This window comes from Puma concolor, chromosome E4 (genome assembly GCF_028749965.1).
Source record: "Puma concolor isolate L17-30 chromosome E4, mPumCon1.1.hap2, whole genome shotgun sequence".
In the NCBI taxonomy this organism is placed as follows: Eukaryota; Metazoa; Chordata; class Mammalia; order Carnivora; family Felidae; genus Puma; species Puma concolor.
In genome coordinates, this window is record NC_141683.1 from 43,310,156 (window position 1) to 43,326,065 (window position 15,910).

The following is a 15,910-nucleotide window of genomic DNA, read 5'->3' on the forward strand; positions in this document are numbered from 1 at the left end:
GATGACAACATTTCTCAGCCCCTTCCAACATGAGCTCTGTAAATAGGCTGTGGAAGAGGTTTCCCTTGGGACTTAGCCTTAGCTTGAATTCCTTTCCTTCCTAAAATGCCCTGCTCTCTCCTCTTTGCCTATCTTCCAGAGGCTCATCTCCTCTGGGAAACATTTGGCATCTCTCCCAGGTGGCCCCTGTCCATCGCTGCTGTGAACCCCAATATAATTATGGTCCTCCCATCCTCTGTGCTATGTGTTCCCATATTCCTTGCCTTTTTTGGTTAACCTTTCAGCTGTAGGACTTGACTATGCAGTTAGAGGGCAGTTTCTCAAGGTCAGAGACCATACCTTCTGCCTGGCTACCTGGAGGCTCAGAGTGGGAAGTTTAAGAAGAAACCAAATATGTTATTTAGGAGAGCAGCCGGGAGAAGCAATAGAGCTCCAGTGACAGCTGCAGGGGCTGTGAAGGGCGAGTCTGCTGGAAATGACTGTGTTTTTAAAACTCCTCCTTCCTCCCCCAGAAATGGCTTCATTTCTCTTCTCAATGCAGTACGATTCCTCCAAAGAGTTACCTGTCCTTGTTGGGTCTAAATTCTCTCCCTTTATTTTCTCCTTTTCCTTTCCTCTTCCTCGTTTCCTCCTCTTTTCCTCTTTCTTTTTCTTTAGTTTTTTTTTTAATTGAAGTATAATTAATATACAACATATATATTGATTCAATATAATGATTCAACAGTTTTATACATTACTCAGTGTTCATTACAATAAGTATATCCTCTTCTTATTGATTAGCTAATTCTATTGAATTAGCTTCTTATTGTGGAAAATTTCAAACATATACTGGAGAGAATAGTATAATAATCCCTCAAATACCCACCACTCAGCTTCAGTAATTATTGACTCATTTGTTTTCACCTGAATCTCCCCACTGGATTATTTTGAAGCGAATTCCAGTCCTCCCATAATTTGATAAATATTTAGGTGCCAATCTCCAAAAGATAATGGACTAGAAGAATAACCAGCATTATCACACTCCTCCAAGTTAATAATAATTTCTTCCAGGTATTTGGTTGGTATTCAAATTTCTCCAATTGTGTCTTCTTCTTGTTATTATGTATATATATATATATATTTTTTTTGTTTGAATCAGAATTCAGGGGCGCCTGGGTGGCTCAGTCGGTTAAAGTGTCCGACTTTGGCTCAGGTCATGATCTCACAGTTTGTGGGTTTGAGCCCTGCATTGGGCTCTATGCTGACAGCTCGGAGCCTGGAGCCTGCTTCTGATTCTGTGTCTCCCTCTCTCTCTGCTCCTCCCCTGCTCACGCTGTCTCTCTCTGTCTCTCAAAAATAAATAAATGTGAAAAAAAAAAAAGAATTCAAAGAAGGGTCACACATATTTGATTTAAAGGTTCCTTGGGGCGCCTGGGTGGCTCAGTCGGTTGAGTGTCCGACTTCAGCTCAGGTCACGATCTCGCGGTCCGTGAGTTCGAGCCCCGCATCTGGCTCTGTGCTGATGGCTCAGAGCCCAGAGCCTGCTTCCGGAGCCTGCTTCCAATTCTGTGTCTCCCTCTCTCTCTGCCCCTCCCCCGTTCATGCTCTGTCTCTCTCTGTCTCAAAAATAAATAGACGTTAAAAAAAAAAATAAAGGTTCCTTAAGTCAAAATCTGTATGTTTCCTCCCCCACTTTGTTTTTGGCTTTATAGTTGATTTGTTGACAAAACTTGGTTGCTTTTCTATAGATCTTTCCATTCTTGCATCTCCATTGTGTTGTTGAATGTTTTTGTTTCCTGTATTTCCTATAAACTGGCGCTGATTTAGATTTGATTTTTTACTGTTTTGTAAGTAGACTTCCTAGGGAGTAGTACATACTTCCATCAGAGGTTGTTTCTCTTCTTATGACATTAGCAACCACCGAGGATCATTATCTAGATCAGGGTTGGAAAACCTTTTCTATGAAGGTCAGAAAATATTTTAGTCCGGGGGCCATGCAGTCTCTATCACAGTTTTTTAACACTGCCACTATAGTGCATCGGCAGCCATGGCCAATATGTAGACGAATGAGCATACGTGAGTTCCGATAAAACTTTGTATACAAAACCAAGCAGGCCACAGATAGCCCAAGGTCCATGGTTTGCTGACCCCTGCCTAGATTGTTTATTTCATTAGGGGCTTGCAAAATGTTATTATAATCCTGTTACTCCTTCTTCATTTATTAGTTGGAATAACTTATTTTTTTTTTTTTGAGATTTAAAAAAAATTTAAATCCAAGTTAGCATTTAGTATAATAATGATTTCAGAAATAGGATTTAGTGATTCGTCACTTACATATAACACCCAGTGCTCATTCCAACAAGTGCCCTCCTTAAAGACCCTTGCCCATTTAGCTGATTCCCCTACCCAGACCCCTCCAGCAACCCTGTTTGTTCTCTATATTTAAGAGTCTCTTCTGGTTTGTCTCCCTCTCTGTTTTTATATTATTTTTGCTTCCCTTCCCTTATGTTCATCTGTTTTGCATCTTAAATTCCACTTATGAGTGAAATTATATATTTGTCTTTCTCTGATTGACTTATTTCGCTTAGCATTATACACTCTAGTTCCATCCACGTTGTTGCAAATGGCAAGATTTCATTTTTATCACTGAGTAATATTCCATTGTATATATACACCACATCTTTTTAAAAAAAATTATTATTATTTTTTTAGTTTTGAGAGAGAGAGAGTGCAAGCAGGGGAAGGACAGAGAGAGATGGAGACAGAATCCAAAGCAGGCTCCAGGCTCTGACTGTCAGCACAGAGCCCAATGTGGGGCTTGAACTCATGAGCCGTGAGATCATGATCTGAGCTGAAGTTGGATGCTTAATTGACTGAGCCATCCAGGTACCCCTACCACATCTTCTTTATCCATTCATCAGTTAATGGATATTTGGGCTCTTTTCATACTTTGGCTATTGGTGATAGTGCTTCTATGAACATTGGGGTACATGTGCTCCTTCGAAACAGCAGGCCTGTATCCTTTGGATACATACCTAGTAGTGCAGTTGCTGGGTCATAGGGTAGTTCTATTTTAAATTTTTTGAGGAACCTCCATACAGTTGTCTAGAGTGGCTGCACCAGTTTGCATTTCCAGCAGCAGTGTAAAAGCATTCCTCTTTCTCTTCATTCTCACCAACATCTGTTGTTTCCTGAATTGTTAATTTTAGCCATTCTGACAGGTGTTGGGTAATATCTCATTGTGGTTTTGATTTGTATTTCCCTGATAATGAATGATGTTGAGCATTTTTTTTCATGTGTCTTTAGCCATCTGAATGTCTTCTTTGGAGAAGTGTCTTTTCATGTGTTTTGCCCATTTCTTCACTGGAGTATTTTTTGAGTGTTGAGTTTGATAAATTCTTTATAGATTTTGGATACTAACCCTTTATCTGATATGTCATTTGCAAATATCTTCTCCCATTCCATTCGTTACCTTTTAGTTTTGATGATTGTTTCCTTCACTGTGCAGAAGCTTTTTGTCTTGATAAAGTCCCAGTAGTTCATTTTTGCATTTGTTTTCCTTGCTTCTGGAGACATGTCAAGTAAGAAGTTGCTAGTGCTGAGGCCAAAGAGGTTGTTGCCTGTTTTCTCCTTTAGTATTTTGATGGCTTCCTGTCTTACATTGAGGTCTTTCATCCATTTTGAGTTTATTTTTGTGTGTGGTGTAAGAAAGTGGTCCAGGTTCATTCTTCTGCATGTTGCCGTCCAGTTTTCCCAACACCATTTGCTGAAGAGACTGTCTTATTCCACTGGATATTCTTTCCTGCTTTGTCAAAGATTAGTTGGCCATAGTTTTGTGGGGACATTTCTGGGTTCTCTATTCTGTTCCATTGATCTATGTGTCTGTTTTTGTGCCAGTACCATACTGTCTTGATGATTATAGCTTTGTAATACATCTTGAAGTCTGGAATTATGATGCCTTCAGCTTTGGTTTTCTTTTTCAAGATCGCTTTTGCTATTCAGGGTCTTTTCTGGTTCCATACAAATTTTATGATTGTTCTAGCTCTGTGAAGAATACTGCTGTCATTTTGATAGAGATTGCATTGAATATGTAGATTGCTTTGAGTAGTATTGACATTTTAAGAACAATATTTGTTTTTGCAATCCACAAGCATGGAATGTTTTTCCATTTTTTTTTTTTTTTGAGTCATCTTCACTTTCTTTCATAAACTTTCTGTGGTTTTCAGTGTATATATTTTTCACCTCTTTGGTTAGGTTTATTCCTAGGTATTTTCTATTTTTTTGGTGCAATTGTGAATGGGATGATTCCTTGATTTCTCTTTCTGCTGCTTCATTGTTGGTGTATAGAAATGCAACTGATTTCTGTGCATTGATTTTATATCCTGCGACTTTGCTGAATTCATATATCAGTTCTAGCAGTTTTTTGGTGGAGTCTTTTGTGTTTTCCACATAGAGTATCATGTCGTCTGTAAAGAGTGAAAGTTTGACTTCCTCCTTGCTGATCTGGATGCCTTTTATTTCTTTCTGTTGTCTGATTGTTGAGGCTAGGACTTCCAAGACTATGTTGAATAACAGTGGTGAGAGTGGACATTAGTTGGAATAACTTATAAAGAGAGATTTTCTCTGCATTATTTGGCTCCCTCCATTCTTTTTGAATCTTCTTTAATGAGGCTCTCCCTTGCCCTCACTCTACCAAAATTGTTCCAAGATCATCAATGGCTATCCTGTTGCTACATCCAGTGGTTAATTTTCAGTTCTCATCTGGACATACTTGAACTAACAGCAGTGTCTGACAAAGCTATTACTCCTTCTTCCTTGAAATGCTTCACTTGGCTTTCAGGATGTACATCCTTTCCCAGTATTCTTTCCATGTTATTGGTAACTCCTTCTCGGTGGCTTTGTTAATTTTTCCTCATTAGCCAACCTGTAAGTGTTGGATATCCTAGGTTTAGTTCTCAGGCCTCTTCTTTATGCACATTCTTTTATCCAGGACCATATATGCAGAGGACTTCTAAACATATAAACGTATAGCTACATGTAGATACATATTAAGCATCATATTAATAGTATATTAAATATATAGCTTTAGCCTGGCCTTCTCTCTGAACACTACATCCAGTTGCACGAGACATTTCCACATGGATGTCTAATGAGACACGCCAAACGTTACTCGTTCAAATATTAAGTTGATCTTCATAAAACCTTTTCCTTCTTCAGTCTTCTCTGTCTTGGTGAATGACTCCACCCTTTTTGCTGCTTAGGCCAAAAAAATATGAGCATCATCGTTGATACCTCTCTTTCTTTCACTCCCCACATCCAATCTGTCAGCAGTTCCTCTTGGCTGAATCGTCAAATATATCCACTTCTCACCAAGCTGTCAGCCTGGTTCAAGCTATTGTCACCCCTCTCCAGGATTGTTGCAGTAGGCTACTACTAACTGAGGGTGGTCAGGTGGTCATGCTTCCCTACTTGGAGTAAATTCTGAACCTGGCAGCTTTTGAGGGATCTTTTGAAATCTGTGTCAGCATATCTCATTCTTTTGCTCAAAACCCTCCAGTGGCTTCCCATCTCATTAAAAGTAGAAGCCAGCATCCTTAAAATGGCCTATAGAACCCTACAAGGTCTGAAAGTCACCCCCATCCCTTACCTCTCTGACTTCCTGTCTTGTAACTCTTCCCATACCTCTCTGCTCCAATCACACGAACTCCTGATAAACCAGGCACACTCTTTGTCTCTGGCTCTTTGCACTTACTGTTTCCTCTGCTTAGAATTCTCTTCTGCAGGTATTAGCATGGCTTGCCCCTTACCACCTTCAGGTTTTTGCTCAAATGTCACCTGGTCAAGGAGGCCTTTCCTAGGTTATTCCCCTGACCCCTGCACTCCAGGGAAGAAGAAAGTCAGGATCTCCAGCAAAGAGAAGCTGGGCTATTTTTCTCTGGGACCCTTAGGGAACTGACTGGCTGAGATCATGTAGCAGTTTCTTCCTGCCCATTCTTTTCATCAGCCCTGAGTTGGCCCTGCAACTGATGTGTGGACTGCAGATGAAGCCTCAAGACTGAAAGGGGAGTCCTGCCTTTCTTTCTCTCTCTCCATGCAGGACACCCTGAAACACCTCAGAAAGAGAACTTTTGCCCTTTATTTAAAAACCTGACTCTCAGAATCCTCTGGGTTGCTGGACTAGCTGTGGTTCCCAGAGCTTGGGGCTTGTGTAGAGGTACCATCTTTGGATTCACAGACAACCTTGGGGTGTTTTCTTCTTGATCTTCACTCATGAATTCTGTTGCAATGTTTTATTCCTAGACCTGGATCCTGCAGCTTGTGCTGGCCCAGAAAAAAGCTGTGGTGGCCTTCTCTTAGGGCCTTTCTGCCCTTCTCTCTGTCTTCTGGGGATGATTGTGCTTTGGTTCCTCTCCATTCATCTATGAGAAAATCGTGTCTGTCATTTTGACTTTGAGTCCACGCCAGACATATGGACACTTCTGGCCCCTGCTGGGGGGAATTTGGATGATGTCATGAAGCAGATATGTCTGCAAGGCTGAAACCCTGGAGCCTTTCCCCAGCCAAGCTGCTCATAGTCTAGTCCTTGGCCCTCACCTTATAGCATCACAGACTCTCTGAACCAGATGGGGTCATAGTGATCACCTAGTCTAACCCTCTGAATCTCTTCTGCAACATATCTGATAAGTAGTTATCCAGACTACTTACTACTTTTAAAGATAGCCCATTCTGTTTTCAGACAGGTCTAATGGTTAGAAAGCAATTTAGACTTTCACCCTAATTGAGTCTTTTATGTATCTTCTTGAGGAATACTTCCATAATGGCTTTTTAAACACTTATTCCTAAAGTGAGGGCTTGAGTGAAGATGGAATCAGTTAAGGTCTCATTTACTTAGTGGTGAGGCTTTTAAAGGCAGGAACCCATTCTGTTGATCTCTGTATTCCCAGCACTTGGCATAGTGCCTGAATATAGTAGGTACTCAATAAATATTTGTTAAAAATAATAATAACTGAGGAACCACTACTTATGAAGCACATACAGTGTGGCAGTTACTACTCTAAAGGGCTTTATGTTCCTCAGACCAGCCCAGTGTAGTAGGCAGTGCTATTATTTTCATTTTATGGATGAGGAAACTGATGTGTAGAAAGGCTAAGTACCTTACCAAGTATGTTAAACGAAGGTGACATAGCTCTGAAAAGGAGAGTATGTGTATCAATATATATACAATATACATATTGTATATATATCAATATATATCAATATATATACTTATATATGTCAGTATATTCCACCTTTTGGCTATTGTGAATGATATTGCTATCAATATGAGTGTACAAATATCTGTTCTAGTCTCTGCTTTAATTCTTTTGGTATGTACCCAGAAACGGAATTGCTGTATTATATGGTAATTCTATGTTTAATTGTTTCGAGGAACTCTTTTACAATTTTCCGCAGTGGCTATACCATTTTACATTACTACTGGCAATGTACAAGGGTTCCAATTTCTCCACATCCTCACCTATTTATGTATTTATTTGTTTGTTTATTGGCCATCTTAATGGGTATAAAATGGTATCTCATTGTGGCTTTGATTTGCATTTCCCTAATGATTAGTGATATTGAGAATCTTTTTATGAGTTTATTGGTTATTTGCATATCTTCTTTGGAGAAATGTCTATTCAAGTTTTTTGCCCATCAAAAAAATTTATTTATTTAAAAGATGTTTATTTTTAGAGAGAGAGAGAGCAAGGGAGGGGCAGAGAGAGAGGGAGAGAGAGAATCTCCAACATGCTCTGTGCTGCCAGTGCAGAGCCTGATGCAGGGCTCCATCTCATGAACTATGAGATCATGCCCTGAGCTGAAATCAAGAGTTGGACGCTTAACCCACTGAGCCACACAAGCGCCCCTCTTTGTCCATTTTTAAATTGTGCTGTTTGAGTTTTTTGTTGTTGAGTCATAGGGGTGCTTTAGATATTTTGGGTATTAACCCCATATCAGATATATGATTTGCAAATATTTTCTCCCATTCCATAGATTGCTTTTTCACTCTGTTGATACCGTCCCTCGGTGTCCAACAGTTTTAAATTTTGATGAAGTTGACTTTTCCTATTTTTTCATTTATTGCTTGTGCTTTTGGTGTCCTATCCAAGAAATCATTGTAAAATCCAATGTCATGAAGTTTTTCTCTTATGTTTTCTTCTAAGAGTGTTATGATTTTAGCTCCTACTTTTAGGTCCCTTTTTTTTTTTTGAGTTAATTTTTATATGGTGTAAGATAAGGGTCCAGATTTATTCTCTTACATGTGAATTTCTAGTTTTTCTAATACCATTTGAAGAGACTGTTCTTTCCCCATTGAATGGTCTTGGGACCCTTGTGAAAATCATTTGATCATATACATGAGGGTTTATTTCTGGGCTCTTTAAGATATTCCATTGAGCTATATGTCTGTTTTTAAGTTGTACCACATTTGCAATAAATTTTGAAATTAGAAAGTGTGAGACCTCTAACTTTGTTCTTTTTAAAGATTGTTTTGGCTGTTTCAGGTCTCTTAAGTTTCCGTGTGAAGTTTAGGCCTGAATTTTCTATTTCTGCAAAAACTGTAGTTGGGATTTTGATAGGGATTTCATTGAATTTGTAGGTTATTTTATTTTATTTTATTTAAAAAAAAATTTTTTTTTCAACGTTTATTTATTTTTGGGACAGAGAGAGACAGAGCATGAGCGGGGGAGGGGCAGAGAGAGAGGGAGACACAGAATCGGAAACAGGCTCCAGGTTCTGAGCCATCAGCCCAGAGCCTGATGCGGGGCTCGAACTCACGGACTGCGAGATCGTGACCTGGCTGAAGTCAGACGCTTAACCGACTGCGCCACCCAGGCGCCCCTGTATGTTATTTTAGATAGCATCAACATCTTAAGAATGTTATGTCAGGGTGCCTGGGGGCCTCAGTCGGCTAAGTGCCTAACCCTTGGTTTCTGCTCAGGTCATGATCTCATGGTTCATGGGATGGAGCCCCATGTCAGGATCTGTGCTGATAGCATGGAGCCTGCTTGGGATTCTCTCTCTCCTGTTCTCTCTGCCCCTCCACTGTGCTCGTGCATGCACTCTCTCTCTCTCTCTCAAAATAAATAAATAAAGAAACACTAAATAAAGAATATCAAGTCTTTGAGTTTCTGAACACAGGATGTGTTTCCATTTTTTACTATCTTCTTTAATTTCTTTAAGCAGTGTTTTGCAGTTTTCAGGGTCTATTCTTAAAATTTCTCTTTATTTTGAAAATTTCCCCTAGTTACCTAGCTTCCCTCCTAGAAGACAAGTACTATTACCATTTCTTGTGTATCCTTCCATTTCTAGATACATAAATAAAAGTATAATGTTTAGCGTTTTCAAAACCAAATAGTAACATACATAATTTAACTGTTATGCGCTTAGATATTTTTCCACTTAATAATTAATCTTGCAGATCCTCCCAAATCAGGGCACTTAGATTTGTCTCAATCTTTTTAAAGGCTGTATATATTTTATAATTTATTTAGTGGATCCCTGCTTAATGAATATGTAATGTTTCTTTTTTTATAATATTTCACTATTAATGCTTCAATAGATAAACATATAAATGAATAAACATATATGTGCACCTATAAAAACATATATTTGCATACATGCAAATATATGTGATGGAAAATTTCCTACAAGTAGAATTGTGGAGCCAAAGAGTGAATTTAGAATTTTGCAGTATAGTCCCAAATTACCTCTCATGGAAGTACCGGTTTATCAATCTAGTAGTACAGTGCCTGTTTCCTTGCATTTTTGCCAACACAGTGTGTATTAGGCCATTGACTATCTAAGGGATTAAAGTGGTATCTCCTAGTTTCAGTGTATCTTTCTCTTATTATGAGATTAAACATCTTTCAAATAAATTACAGTCATTGATATTTCCCTTTCTGTCAATTGATTGTTCATATCCTTTATATATTTTCTTATTGATTTGTACATGTTCTTTATATATTAAGAAAATTAGCCTTTTGTCTATAGTATAGATGCAGAAAATATTTTCCTAATTTGTAATTTGCCTTTTGAAGTTATGCTTTTATGGTAGTATTTACATTTTTATGTAATTAAATGCATCAGTCTTTTTAATTTTATTACTGTGTTTTGGTTTTATATTATACTAACAAAGACCTTCACAACTACAAAATTTATACTTTTTTTACTTTTAGAATTTTTAGGGTTTCATGTAGATCTTTGATTCATTGATAATTTTTTTAAATATAATTCATTGTCAGATTGCTTACATACAACACCCAGTGCTCATCCCAACAAGTGCCCTCCTCAATGCCCATCACCCATTTTCCCTCTCCCCCACCCCCCGTCCGCCTACAGTATGTTCTCTGTATTTAAGAGTCTCTTGTGGTTTGCCTCCCTTCCTCTCCATTTGTATCTGTTTTTTCCCCCTCTCCTCTCTCCTGGTCTTCTGTTAAGTTTCTCAAGATCCACATATGAGTGAAAAACATATGATATCTGTCCTTCTCTGACTGACTTATTTCACTACAAAGGCAAGGGAATTAAAAGCAAAAATGAACTATTGGGACCTCATCAAGATAAAAGCTTCTGCACTGCAAAGGATTCATTGATAATTTATTTTAGTGTAAGACTTGTGGGAAGGATCCTACTTAATTTTTTCCTGTATGTTTATGCAGTTGTCCCAATATCATTTTTTCAATATTCATCTTTTCCTCAATGATCTTTATTCTTCCTCCATTGTTCTCAAAAGTATTCACTGCTCTCTCTTCTGCTTCCTCCCTGTAACTACCACTAGATTGGTTATGCTGACATCTTTCCTGGTGCATTCATTCATCATTCATTCATTCGTTCATTCATCCAACAAGCTTTTATTGAATGCCCCCTCTATGTCAGACATGGTTCCAGGTGCAGGCAATACAGAAGTGAACAAGACAGTGTCCCTGAGCTCAGGGGGGTTGGAGGAGACAAAGAGTAAGCAACTAACCAGACGTTTAGATAAGATGGCTTTCCATAGTAAAGGGTACCATTAGAAAACAAAACAAAGGGATGTGTGAGAGAGTGCATTGAGGGTGTCTTCCAAAGTAGGTGGTCAAAGGAGTTGTCTGAAGAGTTGATATTTGACTCAAAACTTGAAAGACAGAAGCCGGCTATACAAGATCTGCATTGTAGGCGAAGGGAAGAGTTAAGTGTGAGGGCCCTGAGGTAGATGCTAGTATAGTGTGTTCCAGCAGTACAAAGACTGATGAGGTGGGAACATTGTGAGTAAGGGTGAGAGAGAGAGAAGAGGATGTCAGAGAAGGAAGGCCTAATAAGCCATGATAAGGAATTTGGATTTGAAGTATGGCAGGAAGCTTTTGGAGAGTTTTAAACAGAGGAGTGATGTCTGATTTGTGAGTTAAGACTATTGTGGCATCAAGAGACAAATAATCAAACTGTTCATAGCAACCTTACTCATATTATCTGAAAAACTAGAAGCATTCCAATGAGTGAAGGGAGTAGGAGGCATAGGTTCCCAGTTATGGAATGAATGAGCCACAGGAATAAAAGGTACAGCAAGGGGAATATGGTCACTGGTATTGTAATGGTGTTGTATGGTGACAGATGGTAGCTACCCTTGTGGTGAGCAGAGCATAACATATAGAGATACGGAATCACTCTGTTGTACACCTAAAGCTGATGTAACATTGTGTGTCAACTGTACTTCAATTGAAAAAACCAGAAGCAATCCAAATGCCCATCAACAGTAGAATGGATAAATAATGGGCTGCCATAAAACAATAAAAATAAACAAACTAGAGCTACCCACACAACATGAATGAATCTCATAAACATAATGCTGAATGAAAGAAGTCCCGTACAAAATAACAAATGCAGTAGGATTCCATTTATATAGAGCGAAAACAGTAGCCAAAACCTAAACTATTGCTTTTAGAGATTCGTGCTTAGTAAACTTTAAGGAAAGTCAGAAGGGATCACCTTAAAAGGCAGGATAGTGAGAAGGAGGAACAGTGATAGGGAGAGAGGACAAGGAGGGCTTCAGGGGTAGAACTGCTAATGCTTTATTCCTTGACCTTGGGGATGAGAACATGTACATTTACTTTGTGATAAACCATTGATTTATACACTTGGTTTTTGTACTTTACTGCATATGTGTTATATTTCACAATAAAAATGTATAAAAGCGTCCTTTGGCTGCCATGTGGCAAGTGTGTTGAGGGGAATGAAGAGTGGAGGGAGGACCATTACTTAGGTGACTGCATACATCTAGGTGAATGGTGAGACATCCAGAGTCTGGAACTGTGTTAGTTTTGATGGATTGGATTTGGGATGTGTTTTGGAGAGAAAGTCTGCAGGGCTTGTTGATAGATTGGTTATAGTTAGAGTTCGTGATGAGGGAAACAGCAATCAGGATGCCTCCGGGATATTTGGCTTGAGCGTCTAGTACCATTTACTGAGAAAGAGAAGACTTTGGAGGGGCAGTCTTGAAGGGGAGATAAAGAATTCTGCTTCAGTTCTATCAAGTTTGAGATGCTTATGTGCATTTAAGTGGAGAAATCAAGTAGACACCAGCTTCCTACCTGGCTAGTTGGCCTCCAGGAGGCTGGCTTCATTGTATTCTTGCCCCCATGGTTCAAGTAGTATATCCAAAAAGTAAATATGGAATGCTGCTTCTCTTCTCAAAAATTCCCCAGTGACTGTTGCTCAGTGGCTACAGGCTGAATTCATCATTGTTGTTCCAAACCTGTGCCTGGCTGGGTCCTGCCTTTCCAGCTTTGTTTCTCCCAGCCGCTCCTCTGTCACTCAGGTCGTATAAAAGATGGCATGCTTTTCCTTGGGCTGTTTTCTTTCTCTTCAGCTTCTTCCCTCACCCTTCATCTATCACCTAGGTGACTGCAGACAACCGGGTGAATGATGAGGGGACTGGGGCTCATTCTTCAAGTCTCACCTGGAATACTTGTTCCTCCAGGAAGCCTTTCAGCACTTCTGAGCCCCCAGGACTGGGTGAGGTGCCTGCCTATGTGCTCCCAACCCCGACTTCACCTCGCTCTTCTGTTAGCGGTCATTCCATTGTCCTGCAGGTATCCCTTCTTTTTCTTTTTTGTTCAACTGCAAGCTATTTGAGGGCAGTGACTGGGCCCTGTTCACAGTTACGTCCCAAGCAGTTGCACCACACCTGTTGAGGCAAACTCTGAACAAACACCTCTTGATATTAGTATTTAATACACACCCTGCCCCGCACACATTCCAGGCACGTGCTCTTTCTCTTCTACCACCAAACTTCCTTTTGGACTGTCTCCATGCCGAGGCACACTTCATTCTCCTCCTTTCACAAGAGTCCTGTCTTGGGATAAACCACTGAGGCTCTAAGGCAGACCTTCAAGGAGAGAGAACACTGGGAGCTTGGTGTGATCCCCTGAAGTCTTCTGAGAGTGCAGATGCTTTTCTGCCTAAGGGCTTGGAAGGTCCCTAAGGAGGAGGCAAGGATGTTATCGGAGCAGCTGCAAAGAAGAGAAGGGAGAACAGAACTCAGCTTTTCTGGTGTCCTCCCAAACAAAATGACTGAAAAATTGCCTCTGGGGGAAAACCTGGGTCTAAGTGGTTGAAAATGCTGTTTGTCCTAGGAAGAGATCTGGCAAGGGCAGTTGAATTATATTATGTGTATCTACCCTGCTTAACACCCCCACTTCCGTTTAGCTTGAATTCTGCAGGAGTCGTTAAGTGGAAGAAGAGCCACACAGAGTGCACAATACAGGTTGGCCTTTTGTGGGCTGATAGTGATAAGGTTTCTGGGTTGCTGTTTGTCTGGGAACCTGAAGTATTTTTTTTAAAGAACCTGTTGGCAGAGCCCTGGTTGCCCCTGCAATTCATACTGACCAAGTCAGCCTAGGGATTTCGCCAGATCTGAGGTCATTCTTGCAATTATACTATGTCCCTCCTCTGGCTCCACTGCTACCTGCCATCCATAGGTGGCCCAGGTATGATAAACTGAGAAAAAGGTGAGCCACCCCAAACCCTAGAGTGAACGACAGTGGAGTAGGGCTGTCTCAGTGTCAGCTAGCTCCCCATTACCCACTTCAATGGAGGTGCCTGGGCAGGGAGCCCCTGCCTCAGCCTAGATGCACAGACTGCAGACTCAGCTGCTCAGCTCTCTGTGCACGGAGCTGTGGCAGAGCTGCCTTGCAGGGTGAGCAGTCACCTGCCGTGCTGATTGACGATGACTGCCTTGGAGTGCTGGTGGCTCATTTCCTTGTAAAACCTTTTCATGAGAGTCCGCAGACCCTGGGATTGGAGGCTCTCACAGTCGGTGTGAGCCTTGGCAATGAAAACGCTGGCTGATGAAGGGTCTCTCTACATGGAATCGCTTCATTACTCCTCATTGTTTGGTGTGGCCACATACTAAGGGGCTGGTCTGGGTGGCTGTGCCTGTGGTGTGAGGGGCCACTGAGAAGGTCATGGGCTTAAAACAAAAGCACCCTGGCCTGCTGGCTTCAGAGTCTCCCTTGGGCACCTGGCCATGTGACTTAGGGCCACTGTTAGCATGTCGGCTCGTGTCCTGAGAGGAGACACAGATGAACACACTGGCAAGGAGGGGTTTATCGGCACAGGGTAGGGCTCACCAAGGGCTAGAAGAGGTATTAGAGGTAAGGGACGCAATGTTCTCATTTTACAGTGAACAAGCTGAGGCTGGGAAGGTCTGATGGCTTGCTGAGCCCAGATCTTCTACCTAGCCAAGGACCTTCTTGACACTTTTGGGCTCTGACAGAGGGAAGAGTGGGCTCCTGGGCACTGAGTGCTACTGGAGGAGGGGCTGGAGGCACTGAGGGCAAGCTTCACCCGCCCCACGGCTGTGAGAGGCTGCACTCCTCATCACACCTCTCGCTCACGTAGGGCAAGGTGTTCCCAACATTTCACACGGGCAATTGGGTGTGGAAGGCTAAGCCCAAGACTTTCCCAAAGTAGGTGAGCCCTGGAAGGGTAGGTAATTGAGACCCCTGCATGGCTGGGGTGGGCAGCAGGACGTCAGGAGAACCGGGAGGAGGGTCACTGAAGGTCAGTGGGGGCCATGAGCCTGTCTTCCCTCACCCCGTCACTTAGCTCTCCCTGACCTTCCCTCTGCTCCAGCCAGCAGCCTCCTCCTGTCTCTCACCTCTCTCCTAGGTCTGCTTTCTCAGGGTACCTGCATAGCTCTTCCCTTTGTCTGGAATGTACTTCCTCAGATATTTCCATGGTTCCATCCTCTACACCCTTCAGATCTTTACTCAGAAGTAACCTTCTCTAGAAGAGCTTCCTTGGTTATCTTTTCTAAAAATGTAGGCCAGTGTATCTGCCTACTTTATTTTTACTCCTTAACTCTTACCACCATCTAAAATGCCATTTGTTGTGCTTGAAACAAAATCTTGGATATTGTCTGTTTACCTCATTCAAAGCAGGCGATAGGAAGACAGGGATCTTGGTAGGGTTTGTTGCTTGCTATCAGCCAGGATGCCAGGCAGCCCCCTGTTAGAGGGAGGGGGCCACTGTGGGGTCACCAACCATAGCTGCTGTAGGGTGCTCTTGTAGGTCCCTGTTATCCCTAATTAGTGCAGGTTACTTTAACCTTCCCTAAATCCCTCCTCACAGCTCTCTGGGCAGGGATCCATTTTCCTCAGGACACTTCCCGACAGAGAGTCAGACAGTCTGAGGTGTGGGTTATTGCCTTTACCTTCTGTTGGCTTTTAACGGAAGGCTCTTGGGACCACATTTCCTTTATGCAAAGGGCATTCCAAGCATGCTAACAGGAACAGGGCCCTCTTGACCCCAGGCCTCCAGGGGTTGCCTCTCATACCGGGGCAAGTGCTGGTTGTCCCCACCTGTCACAGGACCACTGTTTGGACCTTCAGGGAAGTCCTTTTATGGAAACAAACCCTGGGCA

At 41.5% G+C, this 15,910-nt stretch overlaps 1 protein-coding gene across 1 annotated transcript in view; it reads left to right on the top strand.

Annotated features, from left to right (window-relative positions):
- Positions 1–15,910, top strand: part of CACNA1E (calcium voltage-gated channel subunit alpha1 E) — a 660,165-nt gene that overhangs the window by 171,323 nt on the left and 472,932 nt on the right. The gene's annotated exons all lie outside the window — the stretch shown is intronic.